The sequence below is a fragment of the Eriocheir sinensis genome, unplaced genomic scaffold, assembly GCF_024679095.1.
Source record: "Eriocheir sinensis breed Jianghai 21 unplaced genomic scaffold, ASM2467909v1 Scaffold754, whole genome shotgun sequence".
Classification (NCBI taxonomy): domain Eukaryota; kingdom Metazoa; phylum Arthropoda; class Malacostraca; order Decapoda; family Varunidae; genus Eriocheir; species Eriocheir sinensis.
In genome coordinates this window covers 135,001-142,500 of record NW_026112114.1, presented here as the reverse complement: position 1 = coordinate 142,500, position 7,500 = coordinate 135,001, and the positions used below count along the sequence as shown (strand labels likewise).

The following is a 7,500-nucleotide window of genomic DNA, read 5'->3' as shown; positions in this document are numbered from 1 at the left end:
TGTGCGTTAACGTGTGGGTGGAAAATAAAAACAAAACAAAACAAAAAGAAGAAAAAGAAGAAAAAAGACAAAAACAATCAATCAGTGTGTGGGAAGGAGGAAAGAGAAGAGAGGAGGAGGAGGAGGAGGAGGAGGAGGAGAGGAGGAGGAGGAGGAGGAGGAGGAGAGGAGGAGGAGGGAGAGAAGAGAGGGAGGGGAAAAAGGTAGGTGGTAGGGAGAGAGAGAGAGAGAGAGAGAGAGAGAGAGAGAGAGAGAGAGAGAGAGAGAGAGAGAGAGAGAGAGAGAGAGAGAGAGAGAGAGAGAGAGAGAGAGAGGAGGGAAGGAAGAGGAGGGGAGAGAAATAATGACTGTGTGGAGGAGGAGGAGGAGAAGGAGGAGGAATGAAGGAGGAAGGGAAAGAAGGGAAGATAAAAATACGTGAAGGGAAGGGAAGGGAGGGGAATGGAAGGGAGGGGAATGGAAGGGAAGGAAATGGAAGGGAAGGGAAGGGAAGGGAAGGGAAGGGAATGGAGGTGAAGGAAGGGGTTGAAGAGAAGGAAGGAAGGAAGGGAAGGGAAGGGAAGGGAAGGGAGGGGAAGGGAAGGGAAGGGAAGGGAGGGGAAGGGAAGGGAATGGAGGTAATTAGAAGGGAAGGGCGGAGAAAGTTACATAAAGAGAAATAAATAAAAAGATTGACTACAAGATTAAAACAAAAAATAATTAAAACACGAGGAAATAACACTTGAAAAATAAAACAGCTGACTGAAATGTTAACGTACCATAAACAGAGGATAAAAAACCTAACATAATAAAGTAAATAAAGTAATAAGTGAATAAATGTGCAAAGTCATTAAGCTATCAATATTTACATTACTTTTGACTCAATTTTAATCGCACCTTAAATCAAAAGTGCTTGTCTATATATTTTCCAATTTTTCTTTTTTTTCTTTCTAATATTTTTTTATACTTTATTTTTCATTACTTTAGTGCTTGTCTATATATTTTCCTATTTTTCTTTTTTTCTTTCTAATATTTTTGTTTTGTTTTATACTTTATTTTTCTTTACATTTCTTTCAATTTTTTTTTATTTTTCTTTACTTTTCTTTCAATTTTTTTTACTTTTCTACTTTTCATTCTTTCTACTTTTTTTTGTTTTTCTACTTTTCCTTCTTTCTACTTATTTTTATTTTTCTACTTTTTCCTTCTTTCTACTTTTTTATTTCTCTACTTTTCTTCTTTCTACTTTTTTCTTTCTACTTTTTCTACTTTTTTTTCTTTCTTTCTGCTATTTCCTTTATTTTCCTACTTTCTTTTTTCTTTCTTTTTCCTATATTTTCTACTTTTTTCTTTCTTTCTGCTATTTATTTATTTTTTCTACTTTTTCTTTCTTTCTGCTATTTATTTTATTTTCCTACTTTTTCTTTCTTTCTTTCTGCTATTTCCTTTATTTTCCTACTTTTCTTTCTTCCTTTCTATTATTCTTTTTTTCATTTTCTACGATTTCTTTCTATTTTTTCTCCTTCCTTTCTTTATTTTAACTATTTTCTTTTACTTCTACTTTCTACATTTTTTTCTTCTTTTTTCTTTCTTTCTTCCTTTCTTTCTTTATCTTTCTTAACTATTTTGCTACGTCAGGAAAAAGCAATCAAAGCAGGTAGGAATAAATAACAGGAATAGGAAGGAATGGGAATCTACAGGTAAAAATAATAATAATAATAATAATAATAATAATAATAATAATAATAATAATAATAATAATAATAATAATAATAATAATAATAATAATAATAATAATAATAATAATAATAATAATAATAATAATAATAATAATAATAATAATAATAATAATAATAATAATAATAATAATAATAATAATAATAATAATAATAATAATAATAATAATAATAATAATAATAATAATAATAATAATAATAATAATAACAATAATGACGGTGATAATAAGATAGCTACACCATGATATAATTACTCTCACTTTTTCCCTTTCACTTTCCTTTCCCTTTCCTTCTTTTTCCCTTCTCTCTCCTATCTCTTCTCTTCCCCTTCCCTTCCCTTACATTTTCTTGTCCTTCCCTTCTCCTCTCCTTCCCTATATATTCAGCAAGTAGTAGTAGTAGTAGTAGTAGTAGTAGTAGTAGTAGTAGTAGTAGTAGTAGTAGTAGCAGTAGTAGTAGTAGTAGAAGAAGAAGAAGAAATAAAATAATAAAAAGGAGAAGAAAGAAGATGAAGAAAAAGAAGTAGCAGTGACGATAATAATAATAATAATAATAATAATAATAATAATAATAATAATAATAATAATAATAATAATATTAATAACAACAAAGTCTACCAGCGCTATAGGCCAGAACGTAATAATAATAATAATAATAATAATAATAATATTAATAATAATAATAATAATAATAATAATAATAATAATAATAATAATAATAATAATAATAATAATAATAATAATAATAATAATGATGAAAAGAAGAAGAAGAAGAAGAAGAGGAAGAGGAAGACGCCTCACGGGTTCATTCCCTCCTCGGCGCCTTCACGTCACCGAGTTTTCCCCCGGGTGAAGCAAACACTTGCCCGCGGAGTGTTTGTTCGTGTGTCGGTGACGCCCGGCTGCCACGTGCGGCAAGGCGGCGCAGGTGACGGCGATGATGAGGTGATATAAATAAACTTATCTCGCAGCTATTGCGTATAACCCTACACACACACACACACACACACATACACACGCCGCGTGACGCAGGGTCGCCGCCGTGCGTCACGCATCTTATCGCCGTCGTGACGCAGAGGCGCGGCGACGCAAGACTGGCCGGTGGCGCTGACCCGGAGAGGCGGGAACAAGGGAAGGGGGGGCTACAGGTGCTGGCTACCTGGGCGCGGCTACCGGGGCGGGCGGGCATGCACCTGCAGCAGCGTGTAGGGCAGCGAGGAGGGCTCGTCGCCGCCTCCTGCAGCAGCAGCGGCGCCGCTGGGACGAAGCGAAGCCGCGCTGCTCGTCGATGTTCCGCGCCGGTTGCGCTGCGCCCCTGCGGGGAGACATCACCAGTGCTGACGTAGCCATCCAGTGGCGGGGGCCCTGGGGCAACACCCAGCCCAAGGGCGGGCCTGAGGGGTGCGGACGGGGGGTGCCCGGGGCGGGGCGGTGCGGGGCACGCCTGGCTGTGTGTTCCACTCTGCTCATGGCGGCTCAGGCCCCGGGGACGCGGCGGCGGCTGCCACGCGCCTGAGGACCCCAAGGAGAGGGGGTTGAGGGGGGACTGGGGGGGGCAGGGGGCTGCTGGGTGGCCATCACAGCAGGACAGCCCCGCGGGGCCCGGCGACGAATGAGGGGGCTCAGGCCACGGGGTGACCACCGCCCCGACGACCACCGCACATGACGCCAGGGGCAACACCACACGGGGGACTGACCATACCCACCACCACCACCACCACACCCACCGCCACCACCACTACAACCACCACCACAGCACCACCACCACCACCACTGTGGGTCACGTTGAGCTACAGGCAGCGGTGAGTCTGTAGTGGCAGGCGTTGGTGTCCCGTGTAAGCTCTGGCCAGCCCACGGCCGTTCTGTACCTCGTCCGTATTCTGCACCCTCCCGAAGAATACACGGACTGCCGTTCATTCAGTGTTTGTCCATTCCGTCATGCACGTCCAGACAACGCCCTCAACCACCACCACAACCACAAGTCACAAAAACAACAAATCACAACACAGCGTCACAATAACTCCCCGTCACCGCCCACAGCTGACTACTGCCGCCGCCACCCTCACAGGTCAAACGAGGCCACAGCAACGCACGCACGCACGCACACACTCACACAGCCAGGCTATATAAGGAGAGGGGAGAGGGGAGTCGGGAGGAGGAGGAGGAGGAGTGTGAACGAACTGAATGCAAATCCGTGAAAAGCAAATTCATAAAAATAAAATAAAATAAATAAATACCATAAAGAATAAGAGAGAGAGAGAGAGAGAGAGAGAGAGAGAGAGAGAGAGAGAGAGAGAGAGAGAGAGAGAGAGAGAGAGAGAGAGAGAGAGAGAGAAGGGGGAGGTTCAAATATGGCTTCCTGCAATCCGTTTATGCTAAGGTCAAACAAATCCCGCGTGAGGGAATCCAAACCCACTGGACAAGGGTTCGAAGCCCTCTCTCTCTCTCTCTCCACTGACCAATAATAAGCAGAAATATGAAAAAAGAAAGGAAAAAAGGAGGAAGAAAGGAAGAAAGGAAAAGGGAAGAAGAAAAGGAAAAAGGAGGAAAAGGAAGAAAAGGAGGAAGAAAAAGGAAAAAAGCAGGAAAAAAGGAGGAATAATAGAGAAAGAAAAGGAGGAAGAAAAAGGAGCAGAAAAATAAGGAACAGAAAAGAAGAAAAGGAAGAAGACAACGATAAAGACAACGAAGAAGACAAACGAGAGAAAAAAGGAAGGAGGGAAAGAAGAAAAGAAGAAAGAAAAGAGAAAAGAAGAAAGAAAAGAAAGAAGGAGGAAGAAAAGGAAATAAAGGAAGGAGGGAAAGAAGGAAGAAGAAAAGAAGAAAGAAAAGAAAGAAGAAAAGGAAGAGAAAAAAAGGGCAGAGTAAAGAAAGAAAAGTAAGGAAAAATGGAGGAGGAAAAAAAGAAAAGGAACAAAAAGGAAGGAAAAGAAGAAAAGGAAGAAAACAAAGAAAAATAACGAAGAAGAAAAGGAAGAAAACGGAACACACACACACACACACACACACACACACACACACACACACACACACACACACACACACACACACACACACACAGGTGGACACATACTTCACACACTTGTAATTTTAATGCATATTTTGTGGCTATTTATTTATTTTTTTTTTTTCAGTAATTTTGTGTTTTTACCATATGTAGAAAATGTGTGTGTGTGTGTGTGTGTGTGTGTGTGTGTGTGTGTGTGTGTGTGTGTGTGTGTGTCGTGTTCCTTCTCCTTTTTCTTCTTCGTTGTTTTTATCTTTGTTTTTCTTTTCTTCTTTTCCTTCTTCTTTTTCTCTTCCTTTTCTTCTTTTTTCTTCTTTTCTACCTCTATTTTTCCTTATTTTTCTTGCTTTACTCTCATTTTTTCTCCTCCTTTTCTTCTTTCTTTTCTTTCTTTTCTCCTTCCTTCTTTCCCTCCTTCCTTTTTTTTCCTTTTTTTCCTCCTTTCTTCTTTCCCTCCTTCCTTTTTTTCCTTTTCTTCCTCATTATCTTCTTTCTTTTCTTTCTTCTTTCCCTCCTTCCTTTTTTTCCTTTTCTTCCTCCTTCTTTCTTTTCTTTCTTCTTTCCCTCCTTCCTTTTTTTCCTTTTCTTCCTCCTTCTCTTTTCTTTCTTCTTTCCCTCCTTCCTTTTCTTCCTCATTTTCTTCTTTCTTTTCTTTCTTCTTTCCCTCCTTCCTTTTCTTCCTCATTTTCTTCTTTCTTTTCTTTCTTCTTTTCTCCTTCCTTCTTTCCCTCCTTCCTTTTTTTTAACTTTTTTCCTCCTTTTTTTCCTTTGTTTCCTTTTTTTCCTCAAATGTTAAGAATGCAATGAGGAATTTGATTTTATTTTTTCCTCATTTTTCCTCTCTCTCTCTCTCTCTCTCAATCACAGTCACATTTCATCTTCTTCCTTCCAGAACAAGAGGAAGAAGAGGAGGAGGAGGAGGAGGTCTACCTTGACCCTTTAACCTGACCTGATTCTTCCTCTCACCTGATCTCTCCTCCTCCTCCTCCTCCTCCTCCTCCTCCTCTTCCATATACGTCATAGGTGGAGAGAAAAGGGGGAGGAAGTCATAGAAATAGAAATAATTGTAGTAGTAGTAGTAGTAGTAGTAGTAGTAGTAGTAGTAGTAGTAGTAGTAGTAGTAGTAGTAGTAGAAGAAGTAGTAGTAGTAGTAGTAGTAGTAGTAGTAGTAGTAGTAGTAGTAGTAGTAGTAAGAAGAAGAAGAAGAAGAAGAAGAAGAAGAAGAAAACCGGAGAAAAAAGAAAGAGGAAAAATAAACAGGAAAACAAAACAAAAAAAAAAAAAACAAGAAAAAAAGAAAAAAAAACAAAAGGAGAAAAAAAGAGGAACAACAACAACAACAACAACAACAACAACAGTAGCATAAGTGTTGACGTAAGGAAGATAAGAAATAGAAAACCCAGAAATAGAAGATAAAGAGATAAAAGTCGATAAGAGAAAGGAGGAACAGGTGCAGTGGACGAGGGACGAAGGAAGGAAGAGGAAGAAAATGATGATAAAGGAAGGAATAAGAAGAATGGACGAAATAGAACATAGATGAAGTGAAAGAGGAAGAAGGAGAGAAGGAGAGATAGGAAGGAAGATCATGATAAAGGAAGGAATAAGGAAAATGTCAAAAGAAGGAATAGATGAAGTGAAAGAGGAGGAAGGAGAGAAGAGGGAGAAGATAGGAAGGACGATCATGATAAAGGAAGGAATAAGGAAAATGTTAAAAGAAGGAATAGATGAAGTGAAAGAGGAGGAAGGAGAGAAGAGGGAGAATATAGGAAGGAAGATCATGATAAAGGAAGGAATAAGGAAAATGTCAAAAGAAGGAATAGATGAAATGGAAGAGGAGGAACGAAGGAAGAAGAGAAGAGGAAGAAGATAGGAAGGAGGATAGCAAAGGAAGGAATAAGAAGAAGAACAATAAAGAACAAGAACAAGAAGAATGAGAAGAAGAAAACCGGAAAATAAGCGAAATAAGGAAAGAGAGAAGAGGAGATAAATAAGGAAGAGGAAGAAAGGAAGAAGAAGAATGAGAGGAGAGAAAAGGAGGAGAAATAAGGAAAAGAATGAAGGGATAACGAAAATGACGGAGAAGTATAAATGACATAAATAAAATAAGGAAGAAGAGGAGAGAGAGAAGAAAGAATAAGAAAGGAAGAAGAAATAAAAGAGGGAAAAGGAGGAGAAATAATAAAGAGGATGAAGGAATAAGATAAAGACGATTAAGTATAAGGGAAAAGAAAGGATAGAAAGATAGAGAAAGAAAGAATAGACAGATAGAGATAAAGAATAAATGGAATAGAGATAAAGATGATGATGAAAGAAGGAATTAGAATAATGACGAAAGAGAGTAAAAAGGAGGTGAAAGAAAGAGTAAATAAAGAAAGAGAGTAAGCATGGACGGAAAGAAAGTATGAATGTAAAGTAAGACAAGAAAGTATGATAGAGGAAAAAAAAAATGAAAAAATGAAGGAAAGATTAAAAAAGTATAAAAAAAATATTGTAAAGGAAAAGTAAAATGAAAAAAAGAAGGAAAGGGTAAAAAAAAGTAATAAGAAAAACCTTGTAAAGAAAATGAATGAAACACACACACACACACACACACACACACACACACACACACGCACACACACACACATGCTAGTCAAAGGTATGTGGGAGTTTTTTCAGGTAAATCTTTAGGTGTAGGAAGCTGAGGGGCAAAACACACACACACACACACACACACACACACACACACACACACACACACACACACACACACACACACAGCACCCACGTTCACCTACACAAA

At 39.0% G+C, this 7,500-nt stretch overlaps 1 protein-coding gene across 1 annotated transcript in view; it reads right to left on the bottom strand.

The window, feature by feature from the left end:
• LOC126994246 (ribosomal protein S6 kinase 2 beta-like) overlaps positions 1-7,500 on the bottom strand; it is a 155,019-nt gene that overhangs the window by 30,209 nt on the left and 117,310 nt on the right. The window lies entirely within an intron of this gene.